Source organism: Macrotis lagotis, chromosome 7 (assembly GCF_037893015.1).
Source record: "Macrotis lagotis isolate mMagLag1 chromosome 7, bilby.v1.9.chrom.fasta, whole genome shotgun sequence".
NCBI classification, from domain to species: Eukaryota; Metazoa; Chordata; class Mammalia; order Peramelemorphia; family Peramelidae; genus Macrotis; species Macrotis lagotis.
Window position 1 is genome coordinate 168555375 of NC_133664.1, and position 9103 is coordinate 168564477.

Consider the following 9103-nt stretch of genomic DNA (forward strand, 5'->3'; position numbering starts at 1 on the left):
AGTACCTAAATAACCCTATCTCAGAAAAAAGAAATTTAGCAAACCCTTATTAAACTCCTTAAGAAAAATCTCCAGGGGTACGAAGCCAATATGGCAGAGTGAAGGCAGGAATTCCCCAAAGCTCATTCCCCCCAAAACTCCAAAAGCTGTCAAATTATGACTCTAGCCAAAATTTAGAGAGTCAGAACCTACAGAAAGGCTGAATAATAAAATTTCCCAGACAACTTAGAAATTCCTTGGGAAAGATCTGCTTCACTGGGCCTGGGGATTGGAAAAAGTCATCAGCACAGGCTCAGCCCCCAAAACAGACAGGCTGAGTACCTAGATCCTTGGGGGCACCTCGGTCTGTGGCAGACGGGGTAGTATCCAGACCTCCTGGCCCAGGGATTATGGGGAACAGCTTGAAAGGGTGGTCAGATAACTCTGTCACACCAGAGAGGCTGAAGAGTTAGCCTTGGCCTCAGAGCTCCCCTGTCATAATCACCTGCAGCAGCAATTGGGGAAGCCAGCCTACACATCCAGAGTGAAGCCCACAGATGGAAAGGTGGTTAGGGCTCACTGAAGAGGTCTCTCTTCTCTCCCTGGGGCAGGACTCAGTTGTTTGCCCACACCCAAATCCAGATTGCAGTTTGGGGTCCCATACCACCATAGCTGGGCAGGGACTCCCCTGACAGCTCCAGTGTAGAGAGGAGGGAATGTGGTCATCCACACACCAAAGCACAGGCAAGAGAGTAGTAGTCAGAGCTTCTCATAATACCTTGGAGGAATTAAGGTCCCTGTGAATTTTCCCCCAAAACCCCAAATTTTTGAAAGTGCAGCAAATTAGTCATAGAATGAGGAACTGAACAAACAAAAGAAAAAGAAGAATCTGAGCATAGGAAATTACTTTGGTCCCTTGGAAGATTCAGAAGATTACAAAAATCAAAACTTCTGTACCCAAAATCTCCAAGAGAAATAGAGAAAGGGCTCAGGCTATGGATGAGCTCAAAAAAGACTTTGAAAAGTAATTAAGAGAGGTAGAGGAAAAAATTGGGAGGAGAAATGAGAATGATGCAGATAAAACATGAAAACCAAGTCTGCAACTTGATGAAATAAATGCAAAAAGTACTGAAGAAAACAATATGTTAAAAACCAGTTTAGGTCAAATGGAAAAAGCAACATAAAAGACAAATGAGGAGACGAATGCCTTAAAAGTCAGAATTCGTCAGTTGGAAAAGGATATAAAATGCTTTCTGAAGAATATAACTCCTTCAAATGCACAATAGAACTAAAGGAAGACAATTACTTTGCAAAAAATCGGGAAGAAATGAAACTATTAAAAAAAAAACCCAAAAGATTAGAAGAAAATATTTAGTATCTCATTGGAATAACAACTGACCTTGAAAACAGATTCAGGAGAGTTAATTTAAAATTTGGTGGGCTACCTGAAAGTCATGGTCAGGAAAAGAGCCTAGACTTCATTTTCCAAGAAATAATACAGCAAAATTGCCCTGTGATCCTAAAAATAGAGGGTAAAATAGAAATTTAGGGAATTCACCAATCACCTCCTGAAAGAGATCCCAAAAGAAAAACTTCCAGGTATATTATAGCCAAATTCCAAAACCCCCAAGTCAAAGAGAAAATACTAAAAGCTACTGTGGCTCTATAATCAGGATTGCGCAGGATCTCGCAGTGTCTACATTAAGGGTTTGATGGGTTTGGAATATCATATTCCAGAAGGCAAAAGATCTTGGTTTACAACCAAGAATCAACTATCCAGCAAAACTGACCATCCTCTTTCGGGAGAAAAGATGGACTTTCAATGAAACAAGTGACTTTCAGACTTTCCTATTGAAACAACCAGAGCATAACAGAATTTTTGATCTCCAAGTTCAGGACTCAGTTGAACCATAAAGGGGGTGAATGAGAAGAACTAATTATGAGGAAGTTAATGATGTTAATCTATTTCTATTCCTGAATGGGAAGAAGATACTGATAACTCACATGAACTTTCTCATTTCTAAGAGCAGTGAGAAGGAGCATATATAGTCAAGACACAGGAGGGAGTGGAATATAATGGTATAATATGGTAAAAAGATATAGTCAATGGGTGATAAAGGAAAACACTGGATGGATGAGAAAGGAGAGGAGGAAGAAGGTGATAAGATATTTCACATAAGACTCAAGGAAAAAAGTTGTTTTTTTTTAATGGAGGTGAATGGGGGAAGGCAAGGGGGAAGGAGTGAGTCTTCATTCTCATCAGAAATGGATCAGAGAGGAAATAACATACACACTTAATAGGGTATAGAAATCTATCTTATCCTAGAGAAAAACGAGAATAAAAGGATGGGATAAGGGAGAGTGGGAGGAGGGAAGGGGGAATAGGTTATAGAAGAGAGGGAAGATTGTGGGAGAGGGTATTCAGATACAACATAATTTTGAACAGGGACAGGGTGAAAGGAGAGAGATTTTAGAATAAAGGAGAGTGGGTAGAAATAGAGTAGAGGGAAATAAAGTTAGTAATAGCAACTGTGAGAAAACTATTGAAGAAACTTCTTTGGCACACTTATGCTAAAGAAGGCAACTCATCCCAGAGACAGAGACATTGGAATCTGAAGATGGGCTGAAGTATATTTTTTCTCTCTCTCACTATTCTCAAGGTTTCTCATCTTCTGGGGGGTATGTTTATCTTATAACAAGATTATTGTAATAATATAAAATAAATGAACCTCCCTAAAATAAAATAAACAGAGAAACTAATTATTAATTAAATTAAATTAATTAAATGAAAAAATTAATTAAATCCAATTAATTAAATTTAATTAATTAAATGAAATTAATTAAATTAATTAAAATAAAATTAATTAGAAGAAATTAATGAAATTAATGAAATTAATGAAATTAATTAGGAGAGTTAATTAATTAAATGAAAAATAAAAAAGAGGTAGAAATGGAAATGAACATGGAGGCGACAAGAACAGGGATCTATGCTGTGGTGGTGGGCAAGTGGATTGAAAATGAAGTCCAAAGGACTTGGATCTCAGCTAAAGGACAGTATTTCAGTTTCTGAACCTTCAGTTAGTGGTCCTTTTGAAAACCATGATATTCTTCGGAGAGATTTTTCTTCTGTTAAAAATGAACTTTTGTCTAGTCATCCTCTTGAATTATCAGGAAAAAATTACAGCTCAATCAAGATAAAATGAATTTTTCCACTCTGAGAAATATTCAAGGGCTATATGGTCCCCTGAAGCTACAGATGAAATTCAAGGCAGTGAAACACATCCAGCATCTTCCATTTCTTCAGCGATCTAACCTCTCCCTGGATATTTTGAAGGGGAATGATGAGAGTATTGGATTTGAAGATATTATTAATGATCCTTCACAAAGTGAAATTATGAGAGAATCACATATGATGGTACAATACAAACTTGGTTTGCTGTAAGAAAAGTAATGTTGCTGATGAAAATAGGGGAACAACATCCTTTCTAAAATTGTCATTTTATTATGTTTTGATGTGTTTAAAATTAAAAGTACTATAATTTATATAACTATTATTGTGGTTAATATGTACTATCAGTAATTTAAATTGTTTGAGTCCATATTGTCCTGTTTTATAACCATGTTATTATTATTATTATTGTTACTTTTTAACTTTTTTTGCAAGGCAGTGGGGTTAAGGGGCTTTCCCAAGTCCCCACAACTAGGCAATTATTAGGTGTCTGAGGCCAGATTTGAACTCAGGTACTCCTGCCTCCAGTGCCAGTGCTCTATCCACTGCACCACCTAGCTGCCACCATAACCATATTATTTTGAGGAAATGAACATTGATCTGATAAGGAAAAATGAACCTTAGTTCTTAAACATGAAAAAAAAATTCTTGTATGTTTGAGAGGCATCATAAGGTTCTTTCTGGCATAAAACAGGTGTTCTAATTCATCTCATTCAACTCATCACCATTGATATCCACACTGGTTTGAATATAGTCTATGCTCTTAGAGTCTCTTAGAAGAGCCCAACACCACTCTCCTCTCATTACATTTCTTGTGTAACATAATTGCGAAATCCATAGCTGACTTGACCAGAATTGCAATTCCTATTTTAATTGGTACTTGTTTAAATTTTTGAACCTAAAACATTTTCACTGATTTTTAATATATCCACACAGATTTCTTTGGTTTCAGTCATCCTTATTTCTCAATTATGCTAGAAGAAAGCCACATTAAGGTTTTATTTTGCTCTAGTTATGGCAGTTATCCCTCCTGATCATTAGAGGGGAACTAACTGGTGAACATACTGTCAATGGAAAATTAAATGAATGGGTTTTATTGTCCCTGTAGCATGCCAGTTGTGTAACATCTAGACTGGGTCTCCTCATCTTGGCAATGAACCCCAAATTCAGAAGGAAACAGTTTTTATGCATTAAAGGAAAACAACAAAATACAAACTGGATAGACAATAGGTAATTTCTAATTAAAGAAAAAACTAGGGTCTTTCCAAGTTAGGAAGGGGAGAGCAAGTCTAAATCCTTGAAATTAGAAAATTAGGTGTCCCAATTCCCCCCAAGTGTCTGTTCAATCAAAGGAACATTGGAAGTAGTTTCTGACTAGAAAAGGGATGGTTTTCAGATAAGATATAGATTATTTTAGATATAATTGTGAGAAGACTCCTTGCATCAGTCTAGTTCTGACTGAGTTTCTGGTAACCTAGATCCTTAATTTCTAAGCAACAGGTAGAAGTGGTCCAGCTTCCCAGTCACTCAGGGCTTAGCTTCAAACAATACATTAAAATTTTCTCACAATTCCCATTATGAAGTAAGGTTTTCTCACAGGACAGAAATTTGACTCAACCCATAATTGAATAGAAAAATAACTGAACTAGATCCAGAATTGAGTCACAAAGTAGAGTCACTGTGGTTCAATAAATTCCCACTTAATTTAGACAGGTCTGTAAGCTACCATCACACAGTATATTGGTGTTCAGTCTAGTACTTCCATTCTGTCTGTGTTTTGCTTTTGTAAATTGCACCCAGATTCAATTGTTTTATAAAAAATAAATTATTCTATATCTTTAAAAACATGAAAATCCACAATAAATAATTCCACATAAAAAAAATAAAAAAGATATTTCACATTGTCTTGGAGTTTTCTATTTTTTTTTTTTGCTTTCTTATAAAGTCGTTAGATTTCAATTGCTTAAGTCTAATTTTTAATGAATTTTCTTCAATGAGCTTTTGTATAAACTTTTTTCAATTAGACCACTTTTTTTACATTTTTGCAAGCTAAATGGGGTTAATTGGCTTGCCCAAGGCCACACGTCTAGGTAATTATTAAGTGTCTGAAGCCGGATTTGATCTCAGGGCCAGTGCTCTATCCACTGCGCCACCTAGCTGCCCCAATTTTATTTTTAAGGATTTTTGTCAGTGAATTTGTATATTTCTTTTACAATATATTTTGTGTAGTATTTTTAAGGTGTTCTTTTCTTCAATATTTTCATTATTCATATATTCATAGATTTCTTTAAATATTTTTGTGTCTCCTTTACCAAACTCAGTTTATTCTTGGTCTTCTTGAATCATTTATTTCTCTTCCTAAATTTTCCCTACTTCGCTTACTTGGTTTTCAAGATCCTTTTTGAATTCTTTCATGGAGTAATAAAAATTCATATTTTTTGGAATAATTTACTGTGTTTTTTTATCTTCTTCTATTTTAGTGTTTTGATCTTCCTTGTTATCATAGGAACTTTCTATGATCAGATATCTCTTCCATCATTTGCTCATTTCCCCAGTCTATTACTTCATTTTTAATCTTTTTGATAAAGTACATCTCTACTTGCAATGTGGAAGACACACTTTTCCAAGCTTCAGAGGCTTTGTGTAGCAGTTTTCAGAGATATTTCCTGGAACCTACAAGTTTTCAGTTCTTGTAAGGTGACATGATCTAAGGATAGGTGTATACTACTGTCTTGGTCTGATCTCTGGCATATGAGTGACCACAAGCATTCTCTTCTGCCCTGGAACTATAATGAGAGTCTCCCTGAGTCTCCCCTGAGCTCCAAGTATACAACTTCTTCTCCTCATCCTGGGGCAGAACATTAACCTATATCTGAATATGGGCAATGCAACTTAATCTTGCTCCCAGTGCTAGCAAAGTTTCCCTTGCATTCTCCTTCTGACTAGTTGTTCAATCTCCTTGCAGTCTGGTCACTGGGAATTCCTACTTCTTGTCTGCTGGAGTTCTATCTGAGATGGCATGACCTGAGCTGGACTGCACTCCTCTCTCATACTGGTGAAACATACTTTTTGGTGACTTTCTTAGTTGTTGTGGACTGGAAAATTATTTCACTCGAGCTTTTTTGCATATCTGACAATTTGCAGTTTGTTTAGAATCATAAATTAAAGAAATTTGAATGGGCCTTGGGAAAACACCTGCCCTTAAACTGTCATTTTGGCTCCACCTTCTCCAACAAAAAATTTTAATAATCTTAAGATATTTGGGATATGTGAACTTGATAATAAAAATATTTTTTTACAATACAATGAGAAGAATATGGAATATATTATCAGACATAGATCAGAAAATGTATAAATAATTAACAAATAGAGAATAAAGTGAAGTATAAAATGGATAATTTTAATTACATTCATTTAAAAAGATTTTGAACAAATAAACAAAATATAACTAAGATCAGAAGGAAAGGCAAAATTTGGGGGAGGGAGGGAATTATAGGATTTTTATCAAATAAAGGTTTCATATCTACAACAAATAAAGAACTTTGTCAAATCTATAATAATATGAATCATTTCCCAATTGATAAATGGTCAAAGGATATAGTCATAAAATTTTCCAATGAAGAAATCAAAATAATTTATAGTCTTATGAATTTTTCTAAATCACTATTGGTTAGACAAATACAGATCTATTAAACTTTGACATATCATTTTACACCTACCAAACTTGCTAAAATATTAAAAGGGGAAAGTGACAATTGGGAAAAAATGGGGGAAAATGGAACAATAATTTATTGTTGGTGGAATTATGAACTGAGGAAAACAGTTTAGAGAGCATTCTGGAATTATTCTCAAAGAGTTATTCTACCTCCATCCTTTGATACAGTAATACCATTAATTGCTTTATGTCTAAATATGATTGGGAAAAAAGAAAAATAAATAAATAAATCAATAAGCAAATAAATAAATAAATATATGTATGTATATATATATATATATATATATATATATATATATATATATGTTCTAAAACATTTATAACAACTCTCCTTGTTGTGGCAAAGAACTAGAAATTGAAGGGATGCCTATCCTTTGGGAAATGAAAATGAACAAATTAGGGTATATGTGGTAGATGATTGTGATGGATTACTACTATGCTGTTAGAAATTATAGCCTCATTGACTTTAGAAAAACATGGGAAAACTTGCAGAAAATAATGAAAAGTTGTGGTCTCCCTTTGACAAGACAGCAAAAGTGCAATCCCATGCTCCTCTATTCTTCTTCATACTAATTATTTTCTGCTGCTGCTGCTTATCCCCATTCTCTTTCTCTCTTAGTTTCTGATAATCACAGTAATATATAAATAAACCATTTTTGCTCCTAAAAATGAAGAGTAAAATGAACCTAGTCAATAAAACATTGGCTACAGAAACATCAATATTATTTTAAGAATGATTTTGAGCAAATAATTTGTCTATTGTAAATACTCAAATTAGCTATAAAGGAAATTTGAAAAAAGACACTATCTGTATAAAGAGAAATAAAGTGATAAATGGAAGTATGCATAGAATTATTTTACATATATTTGTAAATATTTGTGTGTTTGTGTATGTATGTGTGTTTCTAGTAGTGGTCATCTTTAGGGTAGAAAAAAAGGGAAAAAATTACATGACAATTTTGTTGTATATTTGAAAGTAAAAGCAAATTATTTATAATGACTTCTCTTTTCACGTACATTCAACTCTTTCATTGCACTGTTCTGGAAATACTTTCTTTATTCCATAAATTAAAAATAAAAATTTAAAAGCAAATCATCAAACTAATTGTTTAAGACTCTAAGCAGTGGAGCAGCTTGAAGAGGCAGACTGTCTTGCCTAATGAGAATTTAACAATAAAGGTGAAAGAATTCTTACTGATCACATTATGAGAGTCTAGAAGAACAGCAGGGAACACACTCAGTAAGGAATAACAAATAAGGCATTGAGAGCAAACACGGTTAAACTCAAACACAGATGAATTGGAAAAAAACCCACTAAATTGAATAAGTAACTTCAAAGAATGTCAATTCTTAAACAGAAAAGCAGTGTAAGTTATGATCTCTTTAGAGATCTTGAAGCTAAGACCCAAAAGGTGAGATACAGCTAAGTGAATCTCATGGGGCCTCTGCAAGTAAAAATTGTTCTATGACTATGAATATACATTTTGAAATACCTTTATTCTTTAAGTTTGAACCATTGGTATCTTGGGATCTTGTTTGTAAAAGGAAGAATATGTCATTGCTTTGGGGGCAATATATTGTAACAATACTTATTTTACAACTTTAAAAATATATTTTGTCAAATCAAATTGAAGACAAGGTTTATTTAGCAGTGGGAAGCACACCAAGAAGGACTCACAAACAATAGTCCTAGGAACATTATCTTTCATGGTATACTTAAAACACTGAGATGGTAGTATACCTCTGGGCATCTCAATCTGAAAATGATGATAAAGATAGGATAGCACACAACGATTTTTAATGGATCATTCTGCACACATAAGCAGATGGGATGGTGTGCATCCTAAAGAAGAGGTCCAATCCTCCAACTCCATTTTTGGCTCAGGTTGTTACTGGAACCATCAGAGTGGTCCTTGACCTTGGTCCTGCAGGCACCACTTCAGAGGCTTAGAGGAGGGCCCAGTGGGTAAATTTTAACCAAAAACCAAGAAGAGCTGATTGGAGGAAAGGGTAGCTTGTATTTTGTCAATGAATTTGATTTAATTAAAAAAACCATGAAGAATCAATAACAAAATTCATGTGGAGGGTCAATAGTCAATAGATCAAATACGTAAAGGAAATTAATTGGAAAAATACAAAGTGATATAAATTATATTACAAAGAAGAGATCATCATAACCA

General features: G+C 34.3%; 1 pseudogene; it reads left to right on the forward strand.

Annotated features, from left to right (window-relative positions):
- The first annotated feature begins 2996 nt into the window (after window positions 1-2996).
- LOC141493895 (proteasome maturation protein pseudogene) lies at window positions 2997-3421 on the forward strand (annotated as a pseudogene).
- The last annotated feature ends 5682 nt before the right edge of the window (window positions 3422-9103 follow it).